Raw genomic sequence first — 18,832 nt, forward strand, 5'->3', positions numbered from 1 at the left:
GTATGCATGCACACATGCACATTGCAAAAGAAAAGAGGAGGGGAGAGGAGGAGGGAGGATAGGAGACGAGAGGAGATGAGAGCAGAAGAGAGGAGATGAGAGGAGTGGAAAAGAGAAGAAAAGAGACGAGGGGAGCGGATAGGAGAAGAGAGGAGGAGAGAGGAGGGGAGAGGAAAGGAGGGGAGAGGAGGGGAGGAGAGAGGAGGTGAGGAGAGGAGAGGAGGGGAGAGGAAAGGAGATGAGAGGAAAGGAAAGGTGGGGAGAGGAGGGGAGGTGAGGAGGAGAGAGGAAAGGAGGAGAGAGGAGAGGAAATTAGGGGAGAGGAGAGGAGGAGAGAGGAGGTGAGAGGAGAGGAGGAGGGGAGAGGAAAGGAGGTGAGAGGAGAGGAGAGGAGAGGAGGGGAGAGGAAAGGAGGGGAGGGGAGGTGAGGAGGAGAGAGGAAAGGAGGAGAGAGGAAAGGAGGAGAGAGGAAAGGAGGAGAGTGGAGGCGAGGTGAGAGGAGAGAGGGGTGGAAAGGAAAGGAGGGGAAGTGAGAGGAGAGGAGAGGAGAGGAAAGGAGGGTAGGTGAGAGGAGAGGCGACGAGAGGAGAGGAGAGCAGAAGAGAGGAGACAAGGGGAGCGGTGTTGTTCCTGTAGATGCTGTGATGTTGTTTATTACCTCAGCCTGGTACTCTGTGGAGAGATGGTTGGAGGTAGACAAATAGATAGAGAGGAGACTAGAGGAGTGGATAGGAAAAGAGAGGAGATGAGATTAGAGGAGGGGAGAGGACAGGACAGGAGAGGAGAAGAGACGAGAGCAGAAGATGGGAGTGGAGAGGAGAAGAGGAGATAAGATTAGAGGAGAGGAGGGAAGTGGAGAGGAGGGGATAGGAAAGGAGTTGAGGGAGAGGAGGGGATAGGAAAAGAGAGGAGATGAGATTAGAGGAGGGGAGAGGGCAGGACAGGACAGGAGAGGAGGGGAGAGGACAGGAAAGGAGAAGAGAGGAGGGGAGAGGACAGGAGAAGAAAGGAGGGAAACGGACAGGAGAAGAGAGGAGGGAAGAGAACAGGAGAGGAGAGGAGAGAAGAGAACAGGAGAGGAGAAGAGAGGAGGGGAGAGGACAGGACAGGAGAGGAAGGGAGAGGACAGGAGAGGAGAAGAGAGGAGGGAAGAGGACAGGAGAAGAGAAGAGAGGAGGGAAGAGGGCAGGAGAGGAGAAGAGAGGAGGGGAGAGGAGAAGAGAGGAGGGAAGAGGACAGGAGAAGAGAGGAGGGAAGAGGACAGGAGAGGAGAAGAGCGGAGAGGACAGGAGAGGAGAAGAAAGGGGACGAGGGCAGCGGTGTTGTTCCTGTACTGGTACTGTGTGGAGAGATGGTTGGAGGTAGACAGGTAAATAGAGAGGAGACGAGAGGAAAAGAGAGGAGATGAGATTAGAGGAGAGGAGAGGAGGGGAGTGTAGTTGAGAGGAGGGGGAGGAGGGGACAGGAAAAGAGAGGAGAAGAGGAGATGAGATTAGAGGAGAGGAGGAGAGATGAGAGGAGAGGCGGGAGGAGAGTAGATGAGGGGAGATGAAAGAGAGAAGAGGAGGGGAGGTGAGAGGAGGGGAGGGGAAAGAGAGGATATGAGATCAGAAGGGAGGAGACGTCGGGAAACGAGAGGAATGGAGAGGAGAAGAAGGGAGACGAGGGGAGCGGATAGGAGAAGAGAGGAGAGGAGAGGAAAGGAGAGGAGAAGAGCTGATTAGAGGAGGGGAGTGGAGGGGATAGGAAAATCGAGGAAAAGAGAGGAGACGAGATGAGTGGAGAGGAGATGAGATTAGAGGAGAGGAGTGGAGAGGAGGTAGGAGGGGAATGGAGGGGAGAGGAGAGAAGAGAAGAGGAGAAGTGAAGAGATGAGGAGAGGAGAGGAGAGGAAAGGAGATGAGAAGAGCTGATTAGAGGAGGGGAGTGGAGGGGATAGGAAAATCGAGGAAAAGAGAGGAGACGAGATGAGTGGAGAGGAGATGAGATTAGAGGAGAGGAGTGGAGAGGAGGGAGGAGGGGAGTGGAGGGGAGAGGAGAGAAGAGAAGAGGAGAAGTGAAGAGAAGAGATGAGGAGAGGAGTGGAGTTGAGAAGAGAGGAGATGAGAGGTGGGGAGAGGAGGCGTGAAGCAGAAAAGAGGGGAGAGGAAAAGGATGGAAAAGAGATGAAGAGAGGAGGTGAGATTAGAGGAGAGGAGATGAGAGGGTAGTTGAGAGGAGGGGGAGGACGGGACAGGAAAAGAGAGGAGAAGAGAGGAGACAAGAGCAGAATAGAGGGGTGGAGAGGAGAAGAGGAGATGAGATTAGAGGAGAGGAGGGGAGGTAGACAGGTAGATAGAGAGGAGACGAGGGGAGTGGATAGGAAAAGAGAGATGAGATTAGAGGAGGATGGGAGAGGAGAGGAGGGGAGAAGAGAGGAGGGGAGAGGAGTGAAGAGTAGGGGAGGGGGTAGGAGAGGAGGGGAGGGGAGGGGAGAGGACAGAGAGGAGGGGAGGGCATAGGAGAGGAGAGGAGGGGAGGGCATAGGAGGGGAGTGGAAAAGAGAGGAGGAGACGAGATTAGAGGAGCGTAGAGGAGAAGAGAGGAGAGGAGGGGAGAGGCAAAGAGGGGAGAGGAGAAGAGGGGAGAGGAGAAGAGGGGAGAGGAGAGGAGACAAGGGGATGGGATAGGATAGGAGGGGAGAGGAAAAGAGAGGAGACGAGATTAGAGGAGAGGAGAGGAGAGGAGAAAAGAGGAGGGAAAGGCAGAGGAGGGGAGAGGAGGAGACAAGATTAGAGGGGAGGAGGGGAGAGGCAGTGGGTAGAGGAGAGGAGGGGAGAGGAGGGGAGTTGAGATGAGAGAAGGGGAGAGGAGAGAAGAGATGAGATGAGTAGAAGAGGGGATGGGATAGGATTGGAGAGGAGGGGAGAGGAGAGGGTGTTCCTGTATGTGCTGTGATGTTGTTTATTACCTCAGCCTGTTACTGTGTGAAGAGATGGGTGGAGGTAGACAGATAGATAGATAGATAGATAGATAGATAGATAGACGTTAACATTTTATTCTCTGGAAAACACCATTCTTAACAGTGCACCTGATAGCGGTTCCATATGTTAAACATTAAGAAAGAGAGGATGCAACAACTAGTATGGGTTTCTAATATGACTAGGATTTTGCCTTTGGCTTCTCGACAACAACAAAAAGTTGATATTTGTATTTATTATGATCCCCAATTCTCTTCCTGGAGTCCAGCAAAATTAAGGCAGTTATACAATTTAAAAAAAATGTACAATACATTCACAACAGATTTCACAACACACTAAGTGTGTGCCCTCAGGCCCCTACTCTACTACTACATACTGTATCTACAACACAAAATCTATGTGTACATGTGTATAGTGAGTATGTTATCGTGTGTGTGTGTATGCATGTGTCTCTGCCTATGTTTGTGTTGCTTTACAGTCCCTGCTGTTCCATAAGGTGTATTTGTATCTGTTTTTTTAATCAAATTTGACTGTTTGCATGAGTTACTTGATGCTGAATAGAGTTCCATTTAGTCATAGCTCTATGTAGTACTGTGTACCTCCCATAGTCTGTTCTGGACTTGGGGACCGTGAAGAGACCTCTAGTGGCATGTGTTGCGGGGTATACATGGGTTTCCGGGCTGTGTGCCAGTACGTCAAACAGAAAGCTCGGTGCATTCAACAACAAGACTTATATTTCCCTCACTAACTTTAAACATCAGCTATCGGAGCAGCTAACCGATCGCTGCAGCTGTAAACAGCCCATCTGTAAATAGCCCACCCAATCTACCTACCTCATCCCCATATTGTTTTTCTTTACTTTCTGCTCTTTTGCACACCAGTATTTCTACTTGCACATCATCATCTGCTCATCTATCACTCCAGTGTTATCTGCTAAATTGTAATTACTTCACTACTATGGCCTATTTATTGCCTTACCTCCTCACGCCATTTGCACACACTGTATATAGACTTTCTTTTTTTCTATTGTGTTATTGACTGTATGTTTGTTTTACTCCATGTGTAACTCTGTGTTGTTGTATGTGTCGAACTGCTTTGCTTTATCTTGGCCAGGTCGCAGTTGCAAATGAGAACTTGTTCTCAACGAGCCTACCTGGTTAAATAAAGGTATTTCACAACAAGACACACAAATCTAAAGTAAGGAATGGAATATATAAATATTTGGGCGATGTAACGATCGTTGTCCTCCTCAGATGAGGAATAGGAAGGATCGGACCAAAACGCAGCGTGGTAAGTGTCCATATTAATTTTAATAAATAAACTGAACACTGCAATAACCAAAAAACAACAAAGAGAGAGAGAGTGAACGAAACGAAACAGTTCTGTAAAGTGAAGACACACAAAACAGAAAACAACTACCCACAAACACTAGGTGGGAACAGGCTACCTAAGTATGGTTCTCAATCAGAGACAACGATTGACAGCTGCCTGTGATTGGGAACCATACCAGGCCAAACACATAGAACTATAACACACAGAACAAACATAGAATGCCCACCCCAACTCACGCCCTGACCAAACTAAAATAGAGACATAAAAAAGGAACTAAGGTCAAGACGTGACAGGCGAGCAATGTCAGATACAGTAGAATAGGATAAAATACAGTATAAACACCACAAATGACAGTCCCACTAAGCTCAAACCAAACCGTATCTTTGCAGAATGCTGTGGTAGCCATGCTGGTTAAGTGTGCCTTGAATTCTAAATAATTCACAGACAGTGTCACCAGCAAAGCACCCCCACACCATAACACCTCCTCCTCCATGCTTCATGGTGGGAAATACACATCCGTTCACCCACACCCCGGAACCAAAAATATCAAATTTGGACTCCAGATCAAAGGACACATTTCCATTGGTCTAATGTCTATTGCTCGTGTTTCTTTGCCCAAGCAAGTCTCTTCTTCTTATTGGTGTCCTTTAGTAGTGGTTTCTTTGCAGAAATTCGACCATGAAGGCCTGTTTCACACAGTCTCCTCTGAACAGTTGATGTTGAGATGTGTCTGTTACTTGAATTCTGTGAAGCATTTATTTGGGCTGCAATTTCTGAGGCTGGTAACTCTAATGAACATATCCTCTGCAGCAGAGGTAACTCTGGGTCTTCCATTCCTGTGGCGGTCCTCATGAGAGACAGTTTCATCATAGCGTTTGATGGTTTTTGCGACTGCACTTGAAGAAACTTTCAAAGTCTTTAAAATGTTCCGCATTGACTGACCTTCATGTCTTAAAGTAATGATGGACTGTCGTTTCTCTTTGCTTATTTGAGCTGTTCTTGCTATAATAGGGACTTGGTATTTTACCAAATAGGGCTATCTTCTGTATACCCTACATATCTTGTCACAACACAAATGATTGTCTCAAACGCATTAAGAAGGAAAGAAATTCCACAAATTGACTTTTAAGAAGGCAATCCTTTTAATTGAAATGCATTCCAAGTGACTACCTCATGAAGCTGGTTGAGAGAATGCCAAGAGTGTGCAAAGCTGTCATCAAGGAAAAGGGTGGCTATTTGAAGAATCTCAAATCTCAAATATATTTTGATTTGTTTAACACTTTTTTGGTTACTACATGATTTCATGTGTTATTTCATAGTATTGATGTCTTCACTATTGTTCTACAACGTAGAAAATAGTAAAAAATAAAGAAAAACCTTGAATGAGTAGGTGTTCTAAAAAATTTGACCAGTAGTTTATATATGAGATGAGTAATGCAAAATATGTAAACATTATTAAAGTGACTAGTGTTACATTATTAAAGTGGCCAGTTATTCCAGGTCTATGTTTATAATGTGCTAGTGATGATTATTTAACAATATTTAACAATCTGATGGCCTTGAGAATAGACGCTGTTTTTCAGTCTCAGTCCCAGCTTTGATGCACCTGTACTGACCTCGCCTTCTGGATGATAGCGGGGTGAACAGGCAGTGGCTCGGGTGGTTGTTGTCCTTGATGATTTTTTTGGCCTTCCACTGACATTGGATGCTGTAGGTGTCCTGAAGGGCAGGTAGTTTGCCCCCGGTGATGCGTTGGGCAAATCGCACCACCCTCTGGAGAGCCTTGCAGTTGCAGGCGATGCAGATGCTGTACCAGGCGGTGATAAAGCCCGACAGGATGCTCTCAATTGTGCATCTGTAAAGGTTTGTTAGGGTTTTAGGTGCCAAGCCAAATTTCTTCAGCCTCCTGAGATTGAAGAGGCACTGTTGCGCCTTCTTCACCACACTGTCTGTGTGGGTGGACCATTTCAGTTTGTCAGGGATGTATAGGCTGAGGAACAGGAAGCTTTCCACCTTCTCCACTGCGGTCCCATTGATGTGGATTGGGGGATGCTCCCTTTTCTGTTTCCTGAAATCCACAATCTGCTCCTTTGCTTTGTTGACATTGGGCGAGATGTTATTTTCCTGGCACCAGGAAAATAGGGTGTCAGGTAAAGTAGAGGTGATATGATCCTTGACTAGTCTCTCAAAGAACTTCACAATGACAGAAGTGAGTAGGCAGGTGTGAGTGCATCTGCATGGAAGCAAAGACTTTTGGAGGATGGCCTGGTGTCAAGAAGGGCAGCAAATAAATCACTTCTCTCCAGGAAAAACATCAGGGATAGACTGATAGTAATTTAGTTCAGTTACCTTTGCTTTCTTGTGGACTGGAACAATAGTGGACATTTTGAAGCATGTTGGGACAGTAGAGTCGTGGCCAAAGTTTTTGAGAATGACACAAATATTAATTAATTAATATTGATGCCAATTTGCATATACTTCACAATGTTATGAAGAGTGATCAGATTAATTGCAATGAATTGCAAAGTCCCTCTTTGCCATGCAAATGAACTGAATCCCCCAAAAACATTTCCACTGCATTTCAGCCCTGCCACAAAAGGACCAGTTGACATCATGTCAGTGATTCTCTCGTTAACACAGGTGTGAGTGTTGATGAGGACAAGGCTGGAGATCACTCGTTCATGCCGATTGAGTTGAATAACAGACTGGAAGCTTCAAAAGGAAGGTGGTGCTTGGAATCATTGTTCTTGCTCTGTCAACCATGATTACCTGCAAGGAAACACATGCCGTCATCATTGCTTGGCACAAAAAGAGCTTCACAGGCAAGGATATTGCTGCCAGTAAGATTGCACCTAAATCAACCATTTATCGGATCATCAAGAACTTCAAGGAGAGCGGTTCAATTGTTGTGAAGAAGGCTTCAGGGCGCCTGAAAGTTCAGCAAGTGCCAGGACCTTCTCCTAAAGTTGATTCAGCTGTGGGATCGGGGCACCACCAGTACAGAGCTTGCTCAGGAATGGCAGCAGGCAGGTGTGTGTGCATCTGCATGGAAGCGAAGACTTTTGGAGGATGGCCTGGTGTCAAGAAGGGCAGCAAATAAACCACTTCTCTCCAGGAAAAACATCAGGGATAGACTGATATTCTGAAAAAGGTACAGGGATTGGACTGCTGAGGATTGGGGTAAAGTCATTTTCTCTGATGAATCCCCTTTCTGATTGTTTGGGGCATCTGGAAAAAAGCTTGTTCAGAGTAGACAAGGTGAGCGCTACCATCAGTCCTGTGTCATGCCAACAGTAAAGCATTCTGAGACCATTCATGTGTGGGGTTGCTTCTCAGCCAAGGGAGTGGGCTCACTCACAATTTTGCCTAAGAACACAGCCATGAATAAAGAATGGTACCAACACATCCTCCGAGAGCAACTTCTCCCAACCATCCAGGAACAGTTTGTGTCATGTATTGTCATGTTGTGTCTTTCTGTCCTTTCCTTTCACCCTGTCTCCCTCTGCTGGTCGTATTAGGTTACCTTTTCTCCCCCGCTTTCCCCCAGCTGTTCCTTGTCTCCTCTTGACTACCTCGTCACCCCTTCTCCCACCTGTTCCCCTTTTCCCTCTGATTAGTCCCCTATATCTCTCTCTGTTTTTGTTCCTGTCCTTGTCGGATTCTTGTCTGTTGTGTTTCATGCCTGAGCCAGACTATCGTCATGTTTGCTGTAACCTTGTCCTGTCCTGTCGGAATCTGCCGGTCTATCTGAGCCTACCTATGTTTGGTTATTAAAGAAGCTCTGTTTAAGTTAGTTCGCTTTTGGGTCCTCATTCACTCACCGTAACAGAAGAATCCGACCAAGAATGGACCCAGCGACTCCGGATCCTCTCCACTCAGCCGTCGAGATCCAGGGAGCGATGCTAGGCAGACACGAGCAGGAATTGTCTGCTGCTCGACATGCCGTTGAGACCCTGGCCACCCAAGTCTCCAACCTCACAGAACAGGTTCACCATCTCCGCCTCGATCCACCGGCCACTTCCAGGGCTTTCGAATCTCCGGAGCCCAGAATCAATAACCCGCCGTGTTACTCTGGGGAGCCCACTGAATGCCGCTCGTTCCTCACCCAGTGTGATATTGTGTTTTCTCTCCAGCCCAACACTTACTCCAGGAGCACTGCTCGTGTCGCCTACGTCATATCTCTCCTTATTGGACGGGCTCGTGAGTGGGGCACGGCAATCTGGGAGGCAAGGGCTGAGTGTACTAACCAGTATCAGGACTTTAAGGAGGAGATGATACGGGTTTTTGATCGATCTGTTTTTGGGGAGGAGGCTTCCAGGGCCCTGTCTTCCCTATGTCAAGGTAATCGATCCATAACAGACTACTCTATTGAGTTTCGCACTCTTGCTGCCTCCAGTGGCTGGAACGAGCCGGCTTTGCTCGCTCGTTTTCTGGAGGGTCTCCGCGCAGAGGTAAAGGATGAGATTCTCTCCCGGGAGGTCCCTTCCAGCGTGGATTCCCTGATTGAACTCGCTATTCGCATTGAGCGACGGGTTGATCTTCGTCACCGAGCTCGTGGAAAGGAGCTCGCGTTCTCCGTTGCCCCCCTCTCCGCATCACTACCATCTTCCTCTGCCGGCTCGGGAGCTGAGCCTATGCAGCTGGGAGGTATCCGCATCTCGACTAAGGAGAGGGAACGGAGAATCACCAACCGCCTCTGTCTCTATTGCGGTTCTGCTGGTCATTTTGTCACTTCATGTCCAGTAAAAGCCAGAGCTCATCAGTAAGCGGAGGGCTACTGGTGAGCGCTACTACTCCTGTCTCTCCTTCAAGATCCTGCACTACCTTGTCGGCCCATCTACGCTGGACCGGTTCGTCAGCTTCCTGCAGTGCCTTAATAGACTCTGGGGCGGAGGGCTGTTTTATGGACGAGACCTGGGCTCGGGAACATGACATTCCTCTCAGACAGTTAAGGGAGTCCACGGCCTTGTTCGCCCTGGATGGTAGTCCTCTCCCCAGGATTCAGCGTGAGACGCTACCTTTAACCCTCACTGTTTCTGGTAATCATAGCGAAACCATTTCTTTTTTGATTTTTCGTTCACCTTTTACACCTGTTGTTTTGGGCCATCCCTGGCTAGTTTGTCATAATCCTTCCATTAATTGGTCTAGTAATTCTATCCTCTCCTGGAACGTCTCTTGTCATGTGAAATGTTTAATGTCTGCTATCCCTCCTGTTTCCTCTGTCTCTTCTTCACAGGAGGAGCCTGGTGATTTGACAGGGGTGCCGGAGGAATATCACGATCTGCGCACGGTGTTCAGTCGGTCCAGGGCCACCTCTCTTCCTCCACACCGGTCGTATGATTGTAGTATTGATCTCCTTCCGGGAACCACTCCCCCCCGGGGTAGACTATACTCTCTGTCGGCTCCCGAACGTAAGGCTCTCGAGGATTATTTGTCTGTAGCTCTTGACGCCGGTACCATAGTCCCCTCCTCCTCTCCCGCCGGAGCGGGGTTTTTATTTGTCAAGAAAAAGGACGGGTCTCTGCGCCCCTGCATAGATTATCGAGGGCTGAATGACATAACAGTTAAGAATCGTTATCCGCTTCCTCATATGTCTTCAGCCTTCGAGATCCTGCAGGGAGCCAGGTTTTTCACTAAGTTGGACCTTCGTAACGCTTACCATCTCGTGCGCATCAGGGAGGGGGACGAGTGGAAGACGGCGTTTAACACTCCGTTAGGGCACTTTGAATACCGGGTTCTTCCTTTCGGCCTCGCTAACGCTCCAGCTGTCTTTCAGGCATTAGTCAATGATGTCCTGAGAGACATGCTGAACATCTTTGTTTTCGTTTACCTTGACGATATCCTGATTTTTTCACCGTCACTCCAGATTCATCTTCAGCACGTTCGACGTGTCCTCCAGCGCCTTTTAGAGAATTGTCTTTTTGTGAAGGCTGAGAAGTGCACTTTTCATGCCTCCTCCGTCACATTTCTCGGTTCTGTTATTTCCGCTGAAGGCATTAAGATGGATCCCGCTAAGGTCCAAGCTGTCATTGATTGGCCCGCCCCTAAGTCACGCGTCGAGCTGCAGCGCTTTCTCGGCTTCGCGAACTTCTATCGTCGTTTCATCCGTAATTTCGGTCAGGTGGCAGCTCCTCTCACAGCCCTTACTTCTGTCAAGACGTGCTTTAAGTGGTCCGTTTCCGCCCAGGGAGCTTTTGATCTCCTCAAGAATCGTTTTACATCCGCTCCTATCCTTGTTACACCTGACGTCTCTAGACAGTTCGTTGTCGAGGTTGACGCGTCAGAGGTGGGCGTGGGAGCCATTCTTTCTCAGCGCTCCCTCTCTGACGACAAGGTCCACCCATGCGCGTATTTTTCTCATCGCCTGTCGCCGTCGGAACGTAACTATGATGTGGGAAACCGCGAACTGCTCGCCATCCGGTTAGCCCTAGGCGAATGGCGACAGTGGTTGGAGGGGGCGACCGTTCCTTTTGTCGTTTGGACTGACCATAGGAACCTTGAGTACATCCGTTCTGCCAAACGACTTAATGCGCGTCAGGCGCGTTGGGCGCTGTTTTTCGCTCGTTTCGAGTTCGTGATTTCTTATCGTCCGGGCTCTAAGAACACCAAGCCTGATGCTTTATCTCGTCTCTTCAGTTCTTCAGTAGCCTCCACTGACCCCGAGGGGATTCTCCCTGAGGGGCGTGTTGTCGGGTTGACTGTCTGGGGAATTGAGAGGCAGGTAAAGCAAGCGCTCACTCACACTCCGTCGCCGCGCGCTTGTCCTAGGAACCTTCTTTTCGTTCCCGTTCCTACTCGTCTGGCCGTTCTTCAGTGGGCTCACTCTGCCAAGTTAGCCGGCCACCCTGGCGTTCGGGGTACGCTTGCTTCCATTCGCCAGCGTTTTTGGTGGCCCACCCGGGAGCATGACACGCGTCGTTTCGTGGCTGCTTGTTCGGTCTGCGCGCAGACTAAGTCCGGTAACTCCCCTCCTGCCGGCCGTCTCAGGCCGCTTCCCATTCCCTCTCGACCGTGGTCTCACATCGCCTTAGATTTTGTCACCGGACTGCCTTCGTCAGCGGGGAAGACTGTTATTCTTACGGTTGTCGATAGGTTCTCTAAGGCGGCTCATTTCATTCCCCTTGCTAAGCTTCCTTCTGCTAAAGAGACGGCACAAATCATCATCGAGAATGTTTTCAGAATTCATGGCCTTCCGTCAGACGTCGTTTCGGACAGAGGTCCGCAATTCACGTCTCAATTTTGGAGGGAGTTTTGCCGTTTGATTGGGGCTTCCGTCAGTCTCTCTTCCGGCTTTCACCCCCAGTCTAACGGTCAAGCAGAACGGGCCAATCAGACTATTGGTCGCATCTTACGCAGTCTTTCTTTTCGCAACCCTGCGTCTTGGTCAGAACAGCTCCCCTGGGCAGAATACGCCCACAACTCGCTTCCTTCGTCTGCGACCGGGCTATCTCCTTTTCAGAGTAGCCTCGGGTACCAGCCTCCGCTGTTCTCATCTCAGTTCGCCGAGTCCAGCGTCCCCTCCGCTCAGGCTTTTGTCCAACGTTGCGAGCGCACCTGGAAGAGGGTCAGGTCTGCACTTTGCCGTTATAGGACGCAGACTGTGAGGGCTGCTAATAAGCGTAGAACTAAGAGTCCTAGATATTGTCGCGGTCAGAGAGTTTGGCTCTCCACTCAGAACCTTCCCCTTAAGACGGCTTCTCGCAAGTTGACCCCGCGGTTCATTGGTCCGTTCCGTATTTCTCGGGTCATTAATCCTGTCGCAGTTCGACTTCTTCTTCCGCGATACCTTCGTCGCGTCCACCCGGTCTTCCATGTCTCCTGTATTAAGCCCGTTCTTCGCGCCCCCGCTCGTCTTCCCCCCCCCCCCCCCCATCCTTGTCGAGGGCGCACCCATCTACAGGGTCCGCAGGATCTTGGACATGCGTCCTCGGGGCCGTGGTCACCAGTACCTCGTTGATTGGGAGGGGTACGGTCCTGAGGAGAGGAGTTGGGTTCCCTCTCGGGACGTGCTGGACCGTGCGCTGATCGAGGATTTCCTCCGTTGCCGCCAGGTTTCCTCCTCGAGTGCGCCAGGAGGCGCTCGGTGAGTGGGGGGGTACTGTCATGTATTGTCATGTTGTGTCTTTCTGTCCTTTCCTTTCACCCTGTCTCCCTCTGCTGGTCGTATTAGGTTACATTTTCTCCCCCGCTTTCCCCCAGCTGTTCCTTGTCTCCTCTTGACTACCTCGTCACCCCTTCTCCCACCTGTTCCCCTTTTCCCTCTGATTAGTCCCCTATATCTCTCTCTGTTTTTGTTCCTGTCCTTGTCGGATTCTTGTCTGTTGTGTTTCATGCCTGAGCCAGACTATCGTCATGTTTGCTGTAACCTTGTCCTGTCCTGTCGGAATCTGCCGGTCTATCTGAGCCTACCTATGTTTGGTTATTAAAGAAGCTCTGTTTAAGTTAGTTCGCTTTTGGGTCCTCATTCAGTCACCGTAACAGTTTGTTGACGAACAATGCCTTTTCCAGCATGATGGAGCACCTTGCCATAAGGCAAAAGTGTTAACTAAGTGGCTCGGGGAACAAAACATCAATATTTTGGGTCCATGGCCAGGAAACTCCCCAGACCTTAATCCCATTGAGATTTTGTGGTTCTCAATCCTCAAGAGGCGGGTGGACAAACAAAAACCCACAAATTCTGACAAACTCCAAGCATTGATTATGCAAGTATGGGCTGCCATCAGTCAGGATGTGGCCCAGAAGTTAACTGACAGCATGCCAGGGTGGATTGCAGAGGTCTTGAAAAAGAAGGGTCAACACTGCAAATACTGACTCTTTGCATCAACTTCATGTAATTGTCAATAAAAGCTTTTGACACTTAAGAAATTGTCACGACTTCCGCCGAGGTCGGTCCCTCTCCTTGATCGGGCGGCGTTGGGAGTTTCGACGTCACTGGTCTTCTAGCCATGGCCGATCCACCTTTCATTTTCCATTTGTTTTATCTTGTTTTCCCGCACACCTGGTTTGCATTCCCTCATTACTCGTCTTGTATATAACCTTCTGTTTCCCCCCATGTCTGTGTGTGGAATTGTTATATGTAAATGTATGTGTACTCCAGGCTGGTTTGCGCCGGGTTATTGTAACCCGTGTGGGTTTAGTTTTCTGAGTCCCGTGTTTTGTTCGCCTCAATAAAGGGCTCCGTTTGCTCCCCATTTCTGCTCTCCTGTGCCTGACTTCCCTGCAGTCAGTTACACACTCCTTTACAGAAATGCTTGTAATTATACTTCAGTATTCCATAGTAACATCTGACAAAAAATATCTAAAGACACTGAAGCAACAAACTTTGTGGAAATTAGTATTTGTGTCATTCTCAAAACTTTTGGCCACGACTTTAGACTGGGATAGGGAGAGATTGAATATGTCCGTAAACACTCTAGCCAGCTGGTCTGCACATGCTCTGAAGACGCGGCTATGGATGCCGTCTGGGCTGGCAGCCTTGCGAGGGTTAACACACTTAAATCGTCGGTGGCATTGTGTTATCCTCAAAGGTGTTAAGGTGTTAAGCTTGTCCGGAAGCAAGACGTCGGTGTCTGCGACGTGGCTGGTTTTCCCTTTGTAGTCCGTGATTGTCTGTAGACCCTGCTCATGTCTGAGCCGTTGAATTGCAACTCCACTTTGTCTCTATTCTGATGGTTTGCCTGTTTGATTGCCTTATGGAGGGAATGACTACACTGTTTGTATTCAACCATATTTCCAATCACCTTGCCATGGTTTAATGCGATGGTTTGCGCTTTCAGTTTTGAGCAAATGCTGCCATCTATCTACGGTTTCTGGTTAGGGTAGGTTTTAATAGTCACAATGGATACAACATCTCCATCACCTGATAAACTCAGTCACCGTATCTTGGAATTCGTCTATATTATTCTCGGAAACCCCCCCCCCCCCCCCCCCCGGAACATATCCTAGTCCGCGTGATCAAAAGCGTAGATTCCGATTGGTCAGACCAGTGTTGAATAGTCCTTAGCACGGGTACTTCCTGTTTGAGTTTCTGCCTATAGGAAGGGAGGAGCAAAATGGTGTCATGATCAGATTTGCTGATAGGAGGGCAGGGGAGGGCCTTGTAGGCATCCCGGAGTTGGAGTAATAATGGTCGTGTTTTAGCAGCGCGCGTACTACAGTCAATGTTTTGATAGAACTTCGGCAGCCTTTTCCTCAAAATTGCTTTGTTAAAGTCCTCAGCTACAATAAATACGGCCTCAGGTTATGTGGTTTCCAGTTTGCATAAAGTCCAGTGAAGTTCTTTGAGGGCCATCGTGGTATCGGCTTGAGGGGGGGTATACACGGCTGTGACTATAACCGAAGAGAATTCTCTTGGGAGATAATACGGTCGGCATTTGATTGTGAGTTATTCTAGGTCGGGTGAACAAAAGGACTTGAGTTCCTGTATGTTCTCACAGTCACACCATGAGTCGTTAATCATTAAACATACACCCCCGCCCTTCTTCTTCCCGGAGAGATATTTGTTACTGTCTGTGCGATGAACTGAGAACCCAACTGGCTGGACAGACTCAGACAGTATATCATGAGAGAGCCATGTTTCCGTGAAACAGAGTATGTTACAATCCCTGATGTCTCTCTGGAAAGAATTCCTCGCCCTGAGCTTGTCAACTTTATTATCCAGAGACTGAACATAAGCAAGTAATATATGCTGACGCGGTGGGAGATGTGCGCACCTCCTAAATCGAACTAGAAGACCACTCTGAGTACCTCTCTTCCACCGGCGGGGTTTTGGATCGGCCTCTGGAGTCAGTCCAATTGCCCTGGGGGGTGCGAACAACGGATCCGATTCGGGAAAGTCGTATTCCTGGTCGTAATGCTGGTAGTGCTGGTGAGTTACCGCCACTGATATCCAATAGTTCTTCCCGGCAAAACAAATCTGGGCTAATAATGTAAGAAATAACACGTAAAAAAACGAATACTGCAAAGTTTCCTAAGAGTTTCCTAAGAGGCACAGCAGCTCTCTCTGTTGGAGCAATTTTTGTCAATAATCTTGTCACGTGGCTAGGGTGGGTTATCTAGGTGTTTATCGTTGTCTCTGGTTGGGGATCATATTTAGGCAGCCATTTCCCCATTGTGCTTTTTGGGATCTTGACTATATATAGTTGCCTGTGAGCACTATAGCAGCTTCACGTTTTGTTTTGCATTTATTGTTTTCTTTGAGTTTCACTTCAAAATAAAGAGGATTGAACCATATCACACTGCATCTTGGTCCACTCATTATAACGATCGTGACAAATCTCCGTATGTGATATTTGTGTTGGATAAATAAGATACATGATGACGAACAAAAATACACACGCGCCAATTTAATTCCACAAAATTATGCAAATTAACCTAAAGACCATATTTCCATCAATTAATAGAAAGCATTATTTTGCAATGGCATTTTTGTTCTCCTGGTCATTTTGACCGGCAACAGTTTTATTTATCGGCTTTTCATTTTTTTTGCAGTCAAATTTGGCTGTTGCCGGCTAGCAGTAACCCTGGTAGGTACAGTGCCTTGCGAAAGTATTCGGCCCCCTTGAACTTTGCGACCTTTTGCCACATTTCAGGCTTCAAACATAAAGATATAAAACTGTATTTTTTTGTGAAGAATCAACAACAAGTGGGACACAATCATGAAGTGGAACAACATTTATTGGATATTTCAAACTTTTTTAACAAATCAAAAACTGAAAAATTGGGCGTGCAAAATTATTCAGCCCCCTTAAGTTAATACTTTGTAGCGCCACCTTTTGCTGCGATTACAGCTGTAAGTCGCTTGGGGTATGTCTCTATCAGTTTTGCACATCGAGAGACTGACATTTTTTCCCATTCCTCCTTGCAAAACAGCTCGAGCTCAGGGAGGTTGGATGGAGAGCATTTGTGAACAGCAGTTTTCAGTTCTTTCCACAGATTCTCGATTGGATTCAGGTCTGGACTTTGACTTGGCCATTCTAACACCTGGATATGTTTATTTTTGAACCATTCCATTGTAGATTTTGCTTTATGTTTTGGATTATTGTCTTGTTGGAAGACAAATCTCCGTCCCAGTCTCAGGTCTTTTGCAGACTCCATCAGGTTTTCTTCCAGAATGGTCCTGTATTTGGCTCCATCCATCTTCCCATCAATTTTAACCATCTTCCCTGTCCCTGCTGAAGAAAAGCAGGCCCAAACCATGATGCTGCCACCACCATGTTTGACAGTGGGGATGGTGTGTTCAGCTGTGTTGCTTTTACGCCAAACATAACGTTTTGCATTGTTGCCAAAAAGTTAAATTTTGGTTTCATCTGACCAGAGCACCTTCTTCCACATGTTTGGTGTGTCTCCCAGGTGGCTTGTGGCAAACTTTAAACTACACTTTTTATGGATATCTTTAAGAAATGGCTTTCTTCTTGCCACTCTTCCATAAAGGCCAGATTTGTGCAATATACGACTGATTGTTGTCCTATGGACAGAGTCTCCCACCTCAGCTGTAGATCTCTGCAGTTCATCCAGAGTGATCATGGGCCTCTTGGCTACATCTCTGATCAGTCTTCTCCTTGTATGAGCTGAAAGTTTAGAGGGACGGCCAGGTCTTGGTAGATTTGCAGTGGTCTGATACTCCTTCCATTTCAATATTATCGCTTGCACAGTGCTCCTTGGGATGTTTAAAGCTTGGGAAATATTTTTGTATCCAAATCCGGCTTTAAACTTCTTCAAACAGTATCTTGGACCTGCCTGGTGTGTTCCTTGTTCTTCATGATGCTCTCTGCGCTTTTAACGGACCTCTGAGACTATCACAGTGCAGGTGCATTTATACGGAGACTTGATTACACACAGGTGGATTGTATTTATCATCATTAGTCATTTAGGTCAACATTGGATCATTCAGAGATCCTCACTGAACTTCTGGAGAGAGTTTGCTGCACTGAAAGTAAAGGGGCTGAATAATTTTGCACGCCCAATTTTTCAGTTTTTGATTTGTTAAAAAAGTTTGAAATATCCAATAAATGTCGTTCCACTTCATGATTGTGTCCCACTTGTTGTTGATTCTTCACAAAAAAATACAGTTTTATATCTTTATGTTTGAAGCCTGAAATGTGGCAAAAGGTCGCAAAGTTCAAGGGGGCCAAATACTTTCGCAAGGCACTGTAGATAGGTAGGTAGGTACGTAGGTATGCAGTGCACAAAGTAGTGCACTGGGCCTTTACTAGTATTAGTGGACCGATATAGCCGTCTGTAGCCCCCAAAATAAATAAATCCCCGAACATCTTCCTGCGGCTATGCAAACAGGATGCATGTTTTGGAGAAATGGTATTCTGTACAGGCTTCCTTTTTTCTTCATGTCATTTAGGTTTGTATTGTTGAGTAGCTACAATGTTGTTGATCCATCCACAGTTGTCTCCTATCACACCCATTAAACTGTAAATATTTTAAAGTCACCATTGGCCTCATGGTGAAATCCCTGAGTGGTTTCCTTCCTTTCCAGCAACTAAGTTAGGAAGGACGCCTGTATCTTTGCAGTGAAATGTAATTAATAACTTCACCATGCTCAAATGGATATTCAATGTATACTTTTTATTTTTACCCATCTACCAATAGGTGCCCTTCTTTGTGAGGCATTGTAGACATCCCTGGTCTTTGTGGTTGAATCTGTCTTTGAAATTCACTGCTTGACATAGGGATCTTGCAGATAATTGTAGATGTGGGGTACAGAGAGTAGTAGTCATTCAAAAACCATGTTAAACACTATTATTGCACACAGAGCGATTTCATGCAACTTATTATGTGACTTGTTAAGCAAATGTTTACTCCTGGACTTATTTAGGCTTTCCGTAGCAAAGAAGTTGAATACTTATTGACTCAAGACATTTCAGGTTTTGATTTCTAATTAACTTGTAACAATATAATTCCACTTTGACATTATGGGGTATTGTGTGTAAGTGACACAACATCTAAGTTTAATACATTTTAAATTTAGGCTGTTACACAACAAAATGTGGAAAAAGTCAAGGGGTGTGAATACTTCCTGAAGGCACTGTGGGTAGGTACAGTGCATTCAGAAAGTATTCATACCCCTTCACTTTTTGTTACGTTACAGCCTTATTCTAAAATTTAGCAATCTACATAAAATAACCCATAATGACAATGCAAAAACAGGTTTTTAGAAAGTTTTGCGAATGTATTAAAAATTAAAAAATTAAAATATCACATTTACATAAGTATTCAGGCCCTTTACTCAGTACTTTGTTGAAGCACCTTTGGCAATGATTACAGCTCCGAGTATTCTTGGGTATAACGCTTCAAGCTTGGCACACCTGTATTCTTCTCTGCAGATCCTTTCAAGCTCTGTCAGGTTGGATGAGGAGCATCGGGCTCTGGCTGGGCCACTCAAGGACATTCAGAGACTTGTCCTGAAGCCACTCCTGCATTGTCTTGGCTGTGTGCTTAGGGTTGTCGTCCTGTTTGAAGGTGAGCCTTCGCCCTAGTCTGAGGTCCTTTGTGCTCTGGACCAGGTTTTCATCAAGGATCTCTCTGTA

At 47.1% G+C, this 18,832-nt stretch overlaps 1 protein-coding gene across 3 annotated transcripts in view; it reads left to right on the forward strand.

Annotated features, from left to right (window-relative positions):
* LOC110504663 (serine/threonine-protein phosphatase 2B catalytic subunit alpha isoform) overlaps positions 1 to 18,832 on the forward strand; it is a 69,235-nt gene that overhangs the window by 7,795 nt on the left and 42,608 nt on the right. The window lies entirely within an intron of this gene.

Source organism: Oncorhynchus mykiss, chromosome 31 (assembly GCF_013265735.2).
Source record: "Oncorhynchus mykiss isolate Arlee chromosome 31, USDA_OmykA_1.1, whole genome shotgun sequence".
In the NCBI taxonomy this organism is placed as follows: domain Eukaryota; kingdom Metazoa; phylum Chordata; class Actinopteri; order Salmoniformes; family Salmonidae; genus Oncorhynchus; species Oncorhynchus mykiss.